Below are 9,128 nucleotides of genomic sequence, written 5' to 3'. Positions count from 1 at the left end.
TAGCATGACCGGAACGCATTATATACTCATAGGAAATTAAGAAAAATAAATTTATTTGAAAAGATAACATATTCTTGTACCTCTTTTTAAAAACAGGTTTTTAAAGTTCCTTATCTCAGCCAAGCAGAGGTAAGACAGGAGTGTGCAAACTTGGGCTGTTTTTTTTTAAAAGGTACTCTGAAAACCTACGTAGAGACTTCCAGATACATTTTGAGGTTTAATAATAATCTTGTGTTTCATGATAATTGTATTTTCCATTTTGCAATGTACTTGGGATGATAACTCATCTCTATGCTTTTAGCTTTACAGAAAGAGAAAGTAATTTAGGTAAAATACTGTTAAATGATTAACAGGCTTATCTATAGAGAAACAGTTAGCTCAAGGGAAAGGAAGTAGACAGGGAATAAACTTTATCCTGCTTTGGGTGCCTTATGAGCCCAAATAAGAAATAAAAACCTTTGAATGGAGGTGCTTTCTACATGCGTGTTACACAGGACTCAAATCTCCCATGGCAGAGGCCCAGGGCTTCTGACTGATGGTTTTGTCTGTGTTTAGATACAGCGTCCTGACTTTTATTTACATATAATTAGCTTACAAAGAAAGAAATTCTATCTTATAATTTTTATCAACACCTTCATAAACTTCATAATAATAATAGCGATAATAATTCAGGAATGAGCCATCATACTAATAAGAAAGATGTGAGGTTTATAGATGTAAAGAATTTTTTAATAAAGAGTGTTAAAGAGTAAGGAAATGCTTTTACATAGGGATGGCTTTTGTACAGAGAGCTTTGTCCTGAAGTAGAAAAGCATTTGAGGATGGAAAGATGGAAAAAACATAAGTGAAGGCTGAGAGTGCCAAACGTGTGGAAAGTGGGCATGGCTATAACTAAATTAGTTGTAGTACAAAAGTCATTAAAACCGTTAAAGTCAAAAAATTCAGTACCCGGAGGTAAAACTGAAGCTCATTTCTTCATTCACAAAAATCAGGTATTCCTCTCTATTGATCTATTCTTAGCGATGTTTACCAAAACCTGGCTTAGAAGGACAAAAATTTTATTACATTCTTTTGCTAAATGAGGCCTTTAACCTATCTCTCTAATCACTAAGCTTATGTTTTCTTATTGAATAAAGTATTCACTCGCTGGGTGGTCTGTGCAGTAGAAGAAGTTTTGTGAAACTATATTTATATTGGGAGCATTTCTGGTGAGTTTTATGGTGACTGGAGAACTTATTTTAATGACACAATTCAAATCTCCTCATACAATTAGAGCTCTTAGACAACACTAATAACCTTTCAAAATTAACCAAAATTTTGGCTGTAGTAAGAGCCACCCCTTTGGGAACACCAACATCTCTTTATAAAATAAGTTCTTGGTATGTTATAAGAAGTTACATGAAAAAAAAAAGTTAAATGAAAGCTACTTACATCTTATAGGGAGGCACAGATGTAAAGAGACTTTAAATATGACAATCGAACATTCAGAGCTGGTTGCCGTCCTCTCCACAGATGAGGGATGTAGTAATTAGGAGTGGCGGGGCTGCGTTCTGCCACCCAGCTCCCGCCTGGCTAGCTTATGCCTGAAATAACAACACACAAACTGTATTCATTTAATCACTGCTTGGCCCATTTCTATCTAGCCTCTTCTAGGCTAATTCTCACATATTAATTTAGCCCATTTCTAATCATCTGTGTAGCGCCCCTAGGTGCGCTTACCGGGAAGATTCTAGCCTATGTCCATCCTGGGTCGGAGCTTCCTCGCGTGCGTCTGCCTGGGAGCTAGGAGCATAGCGTCTCTCTGAGGTGTTTGCTCCCGAGAGGAGAGCTGTGGAGTCTGAGCTCACTTCCTATTCCTCCCAGCACTCTGTTCTGTTTACTCCTCCCACCTATCTTCTAACCAATGAGGGCCAAGCAGTTTCTTTTTATTTAACCAATGACCTTCCTCCATCAGAGGGAAAGGAGCTCCAGGCCCACGCACAAATTCCTATTGCGTGGGCCTTCACTTGAATCAGACAGCTGCCGTTACACCCAAGGTGACAGTGCCACTGTGGTTCCATTGGGGCTATCATGCCGGCCATTTTGGTTCACAGGCTTTATAGCCAGGTAGGACCATCCCTTGCTCCTCTTCCTTGGCAACTTACCTATCACCTTCTGATGCTGAGAGCAAGTCACTGAGCGTGCAGATCAGTTCCAGCGTGATTCCTCCAACTCCTGTGTGCAAAGTGTGTGGTGTATTCAAAAAGAAGATCTTACCAGCAAGTTCTGGGAGGCGACCCAGGGCACCAACAATAGCCCATGTTGTTTTAGAAAACTTGTTATTTCCCGACCAACAACTCAAAAGCTTCCCCATGCTTAATACCGCAATGATGGCAAGGTAGTGTATGTCTCTCATGAACGTCATCGTCACACTGTGTGGCATCACTCAGACCGTGTGTGTGTGTGTGTGTGTGTGTGTGTGTGTGTGTGTGTGTACATTTTAAAAATGTAAGCTTATTGAATAATATGTTGCCCTATGGTCTTTTCAACCATTCTTAGCGTTAGCTCTTTCTCCTTCCCCTTCCTGCATATTCCCTTTCATCCTTACTCTCTAGTATAGGTCTCCCCCTTTTCTATCACCCTCTTTGTAGTCCAAGTCTCCTGTTACCCCCTTTCTCCTCCCCTCCTCACGTGGTTTCCTTCTGTTTCCCTGGCTTCCTAGGCTACTTCAAGTCACATCTGGGTTACCTCACTCAGTGTAATGTTTTCTAGTTCCATCCATTTACCTATAAATGTCATGACTTTATTTCTTTTAGAGCGGAATGGTATTCCATGGTGTGCATGAACCACATTTTCATCATCGTTCATTAGTTGAAGGGCATTTGGGTTGTTTCTGTCTCCTAGCCATTGTGAACGGAGTGGCTATGAACACTGACGAGCAAGTGTCATGGGGTAGGATGTCAAGTCCTTTGGGCTTATGACTAAGAGTGTTGTAGCCGGGTCACATGGCAGACTGACCTTTAGCTTTTTGAGAATTTTCCACACTGATATCCATATTCACTGCACCAGTTTACAGTCAACAGTGAACCAGGGTCCCCTCTCCCTGCATCCTCCACAGTCCTTGTCGCTGTTTGCTTGCTCTTCACCAACCTAACTGGGGGAAATGGACTCTTAGAGGAGTTTAATTTTCACTTCTCTGATTGCTAAGGATGCTGAACATTTTATGATATATTTCTTAACCATTTTTATTGCTTCTTTAGAAAATTTTCTGTTCAGATTCAGAGGGCATTTTAAAATTGGACCTTATGTTTTCATGACTTTAATTTTTGAGTTCTTTCTATATTCTGGATATTAAGCCTCTCTCAGATACACAGCTGGCAAAAAATCTCTCTTCTGCTCTGTGGGCTTCCACTTCACTCAGTCGACTGTTTCTGTTTCTTTTGTTGTGTAGAAGACTTTTAGTTTTATGAAGTCTCATGTGTCAATTGCTGGCTTTAATTTCTGAGCAAATGGAATCCTATACAGAAAGTTATGACCTACATGCGTATTGTAGAACACTGCTTGTGTTTTCTTCAGCAGTTCCACTGTTTCAGGTTTCACACTAAAAGGACCACCTAATATTTCTTTAAACTGAGTTTTTATGTTTACAAAGATTCAACTCTGTATTTTCACAATGTCGGAATTTATAGAACTAACAATAGATTCACAAGGTATATTGACTTTGAAAGTATCATTGTTCCCAAGTAGTCTCCTGATAACCTGACAAGGCAAATACAGGAGCACAGATTCTTTTATTCTAATCTTACCTATGAATATTAACTTTCAGATCGTGCATTACACTATACACAATATATATGCATATATGTAGTTTACAGATTGACCACATAGGATTGAAGAAGCCCAAGGGGAGCTCAAGGAATTGCGAAGATGCCTGAGAGGCAGACAGGGCAGCTAACGGGATCCTAAAGAGTTTCTATGGTAATAAGGTAACTCCTGCTGGAGGTCTGCTCCTACCAAGTCAAAGTTTGCACTTAGTCAATGGCAGAGGCTGGAGAGGCCATGTGCAAGGCTCAGCCCAGAAGACAGCTACATGGCCGGTTGAGACAGACAAGTGGGCAAAGGTCCCAATGTCACTTCAAGTAGAACAGCCACAGCAGCAGGGACAGCCCATCCAAAGCCGCAGGACTGCTGGGAGTTCTCTGCTGCACACACGGTGGTAAGATAAGGTCTTCTGACCACTGAAGCACTAGGTCTCCTCTTCATGCGGTTCTGGTGAGGGAGCTGCACCCGTCCCCAGCCTTGGGAGTCCAGTGTGTTGTCATGCCCGTCTCCCCTGGTTTGATCTTAACACCAGTGTGTGGTTGTAGCTCCCATTTACTTTGATGGCTTTTTAAAAAAAATAGTGGGCCCCTTTTTGCTTTGAGAAATAAGTTGTTAATCTCTCTGTGCCTTCTGGTTGGTGCCAGACAGATGGTGTTTACTTGCCCATCAAGGTGTGAACTCTTCTGAATTTTTTTTTTCTCAAAATGGAGTCAATGCTGCTTGTAAAACAGAACCTGCTGCAGTCTGAAAAGCCATTGTTTTGCAGTGTGGGGTAACTCAAAGCAGAGCACATTCTGATCTCAATATCTTTACTTTTCACTGGATTTGAACTGCGAGCACTTCATTGAGGAATTGCATTTCCATTCACAGACGTCGTTAGTCTGATGTCTTCTTGCAATGCGTTGCCTAGGTTTGGTATCGGAGTCATTCTGGTCTCACGATGCACTGGGGAAAGTATTTTCTTTTTTTGAAAAGAATTGAGTTCATTTTTGTTCTCAAATATTTTGTGCTATTCCCTTTTTTTTGGCAGTCTGTTTTTATTTTCAAATAAGTGCAGGGCAAGCCACGTGTAAACTGGGAGGAACTGCTAATCGGCTTTCATTTTACAACTCTGAAGTTAATCCATACCATCTGTGATCTATGACAAGGGCGCCAAATTTTTAGTTAGCCGCAGCAAAGACAAGGGAGTTCCCTAATTCATCCTTAAAAGTTTCTCAAGCTTCCCCTTCTCACCCTCTTCTAAGTGGAGCATTTATCTCGGAGTCAGTTCATGTGGCCTTACCCCAACCTCCCTCTATCTTCAACACAGGACCAGCTGAGCGTGGATCTGGGAAGTGACAGCCAGGGAGTGACTCCTATCTTAGAAGAAGCCATCAGAATCCCTAGAGGGAGAGGGTTGGACGGAGGGTCTGGGGCGGGGCGGGGGAGAGGGAGGAGTGCAAAACAGAGCCTAGGGGTTGGAACCTGTGGAGCAGCAACGCCCCCTAGGCTATAAATATTGAGGTGCTTCGCTGCTGATCGCCAGGCAGCTGCGAGGGACAGGGTGATGCTGTGTGGCCGGAGTGGACACACGGCCGTGAGTCCTGCTCCACGGGTGGCTCGGGTGACGGAGGCCGGTACCAGCACAGCGGCTTTTCCAGCTCCGGTGCTCTCCCGGGTGCGGTGAGTCCTAGCCGAGGCGTCCCGCCAGCGTGGTGATCAGGGGCGGGAGGGGCCGGTTCCTTGTCACCGCGTTTGAACCGGGAGTACTGGGCGAGGAGGACCCGGAGGATCCTGGAGAGCAAGCACTTTCCCGGCCAGCGGGCAGACTGGAGCTAGCCGCCCTTTTCCAGATCAGGTGGGAGGAAACTGCGCTCACTTGCAGCGTGTTCCAAAGAGTCGTAGTGTTTTGACCAAACTCTTTCGAGTACAGGCTAAACAGCCACAGAAATGGGAGGCAATCAAACCAACTTTCTTCCGTGCTTTTAAATAACTGTTGTGTTTTAACTGTGACCTGAATTTAACCCTGGCCTGTGTGACTGCGAAGCCAGTCATTAGAAGTTGCGCTACTTTGAGTTTAAGAGTGTCCCCCACTTTGTTTGCCAGTGACCCCCTATCAGTTGGTCATTGTCGATAGGTGGGCCAAACTCCATCACCGCTGCTGTTCCCAGAGGCTCTTTGATTTCTCACTCTGGGGAGGGGAGAAGCAGGTTGCTGTACCTACCAGGCCCACTTGGCCTGTAGTGCCTGCGGGATTCCAGTGGTTCAGTACCGAACCTAGAGCATGGCCCTCCACTCCTCTACCTCGTTCCCAGTTCCTTTAGCCCAGGGCCTCTGCAACCCCAAACTGTGGCGGTCTCCAGAAAACTCAAGCCATCCGTCCTGTCTGTTCCCTCCTTCTCTTTGGTCAAGTATAGGTTAATTGGCTGCCGGTGTCCCCGTGTTTTCTAATGTCCTCACTAAGCATAAAAACCCACTACTGATTCCCAGGAGACTTTTTTCGCAGGAAAGTTTAGGTCACGTTTAAAAGTTGACTGCATTAATTTCCTGTGTCATTCCAGGAAAAGAGGCTGCGTCAAGCATCCTTATCCACTTCTGTTCTCTTCAGTCAGTAATTGTCTTCTTCAGGGTACTTCACTACCAAAGTGATTTTTTTTTCTTTTGTGATAGTTACTACCGTGGGGTTCCGGGGCCTCGTATTTATTGCCCTTAGCAAAAGCATTAACCCTCCTTAAAATTAAAAAAAAAATACAACAACAAGAGGCTTATTTTAGCGTTTCATCTTCTTGGTTCAACCACAAACAAACACTACCTATTTTGTTTGCCTTCTAACGGCCCTACTTGGACAATCACTTCACTGGTGTGACCTAGAATAATTTTCTTGCTAATGCCCTCCTTGTCCTCCCACCAAATTAGCTGCATGGTATTAAGAGTGTTTTTATTTGTTTAACAAGTCTGAGTCTCAGGTCACTGCCCAGAAGGTCTCCTCCAGTTACTAAAAACCCTTGATTCTTTCTGCTTCTTGGTGATTGCTGACAAAAGTCTAAAATGTTTACCCTGTTAGCCTGGATTTAGAGTCTCCAAAACTGTCTGTCTTTCCTTTTGTTTCCTCAGGACAAACATTAAGTTTCCTAATAGCTCTATAGGCCCATCCCCAAATCATAAGTGACAATTCCTGTAATGTATAATAGATAATGCTGAGGTTTAGGGAGTGGCCTCAAGTTGCAAGGTCTTAATATTTACTGGGTTTTCAGATTCCTCCTTCTCTTCCTGGATTTCTTGAGTTTTGTTTGTTCATGTTTTTGTTGTTGATGTTGGTTTATTTTCCCCTCGATAAGGCCTTGGCTTCTAGTTCTGCTATTCCTTGGTGTTAGTTAAGCCGAACTCAGTGCCCACCACCTCAGGAGAGTGGGTTTCCTCCCAGGGGAAGACCTGTCATTCCGAGGCTTACAAAATGTCCGACCATCACAGTGTCTGAGGCAGGCGTACTGAGCGCCAGTGTGTCTTCTGTCTTAACTTGGGTCAGTGTGAGGACACACCTATGAACCATTCTGCTTCCTCTCCCATCTAGTTTGGAGGAAAAACGTTCCCTGATACCTTAGAGCTTATTTTTGCTGCCTTTGGCTGCTACTCCTTATGACTGTGGATATTGTGTTACTAATTAACAGTGGCAACGAATTTTGCTTATTCCAAGAAACCAAAAGTTTAATCTTATACTCACTTCAAACCCCAGTGAAGTACTTAGCTGCGAAGGACTTTGAAGCACAGTTCAAATGATGGCCGTCAGCCTCTCTCGTGATGCCCTTCCCAAGCAGATAGCTGAGAGCTGCGGTATTTTGCTTTCAGATCTGTTATAGGGACAGAGATGGAGTTCCTGTTCCATTTGTATGCTTTTACTGCCCAGAACAGACTCCTGTCCCTTAGCCTTTTGTTGATCACTGTGCCTTGTCCTTCCTTTCCCTGAATATTAGGTTCTAGAAATCAGTTTTTAAATGATTTTATGGCTACAGTTACTTTTAACCAGTTTTACTCAGTGGCAGAAGGTAAGGCACGAATGATTTGGTGAGCGACTGTTATTAGCCTATTAAAAGCTCTAAAATATAGTGTTTGCCTCTCAGAAAAGAAATGTAAAGGGGTATAAATTTGCCAGAAGTTTCGCGAGAGTTATTACTTTAACACCAGATGGGAATACAAAGCAAAATATATATTTAGGATATTCATAGAAATGACAATTCGGTATTGCGGTTTTGTACAGCTCTATTACCAGGAAATATTTGCTGATCTTTAATTCTTTTTATAGCAGATATTCAGAAAAGTTCCTTTGCATATGAAAACTAAAATTATGATTCAAATTTTTTTAATAGAAAAGAGTTGGTTGTATGGTTTGAATGTTGTGTGATTGCTTTGTTCTACTTCACTTACAGGTCTGTTTAGAAGCACTTGCTTTAGGTTTTGTTTTTGCACTTTCTCTAAAGGTCTTAAGTGGAGACAAGAATCTAGAATCTGCTAACTATGGTTACAACTCCCATACCCAAGAGTCTTTTCAAGAGTTTCATGTTTAATTACATTTACAGCATTGAAAATTTTGGGCAACATGTGAACAGGGAGTCCACACTGCTTCTAGTGGCAGCCTTCTGGATGAGTTATGAATTTTAAGTCATATGACTAACGATCCTTAGGTTTAGAGCAACTGGTTTCTTACTCACTTTGTTTACACAGAAGACACCTTGATCTTCACCGAGTGATAAAAGTCTTGGCTCAGGCCAATGACTTTAACTCTTTGTCTTAACTTCAGAGGAAAACTATTGGAAACACATGCATGTTGCTACGCACTTGCTTATAAAGAGACACTCCACTTGCTAGGTGGCTTAGATATTTGCTCATTTTATACGAACCAAAGATCATACACTGCTTTGGAAAATGAAGGATTGTCTGTGAAATCTGAATCAGTCGTAGTAGGCTCTTGCAAAGGCAGCTGTATGGAGCAGGGTGACATCAGCCTTTAAGGACACGTCAAAGCATGAAAACGGTCTTTGCCCTGCAGAGTTAGTTGCAGGGATGTTGAGAAAGAGAAGACATTTAAAAGCCACTCCTCCTGTCCTGGTGTTCAGATGAGATGGGTGTCTGGCATGGCTGCACTGTTCAGTTCCTGCAATTCTCCAACAAAGACAGCTCCTTCCTTTCCTCCCTAGGAGTCGCTTAATACTATGGATCGTGTGTGTGCACCCTCATAGCCCCTTATTAAATGATTCCTTGTGTCTGGGGGAAAGCGTGACAGCAGAGCTACCTTTCCAACCCATCTAGTGTTCCATCCTGTCATCCACAGTAAAAAGGCTTAACATTGGTCT

The 9,128-nt window shown here is 42.9% G+C and overlaps 1 protein-coding gene across 4 annotated transcripts in view; it reads left to right on the top strand.

The window, feature by feature from the left end:
- The first annotated feature begins 5,260 nt into the window (after positions 1-5,260).
- LOC142848223 (type-1 angiotensin II receptor A) overlaps positions 5,261-9,128 on the top strand; it is a 50,906-nt gene continuing 47,038 nt past the window's right edge. The window contains exon 1 of one of the 4 annotated variants that reach the window (XM_075969977.1): positions 5,261-5,463. The gene's annotated coding sequence lies outside the window, so the exon portion shown is untranslated. Of the gene's footprint in view, positions 5,464-5,485; positions 5,639-9,128 lie in introns of those variants that run through there. The other 3 variants (XM_075969975.1, XM_075969973.1, XM_075969974.1) reach the window with 3 other exon arrangements.

The sequence above is a fragment of the Microtus pennsylvanicus genome, chromosome 4 (genome assembly GCF_037038515.1).
Source record: "Microtus pennsylvanicus isolate mMicPen1 chromosome 4, mMicPen1.hap1, whole genome shotgun sequence".
NCBI classification, from domain to species: Eukaryota; Metazoa; Chordata; class Mammalia; order Rodentia; family Cricetidae; genus Microtus; species Microtus pennsylvanicus.
This window is presented reverse-complemented; position numbering and strand designations above follow the sequence as displayed.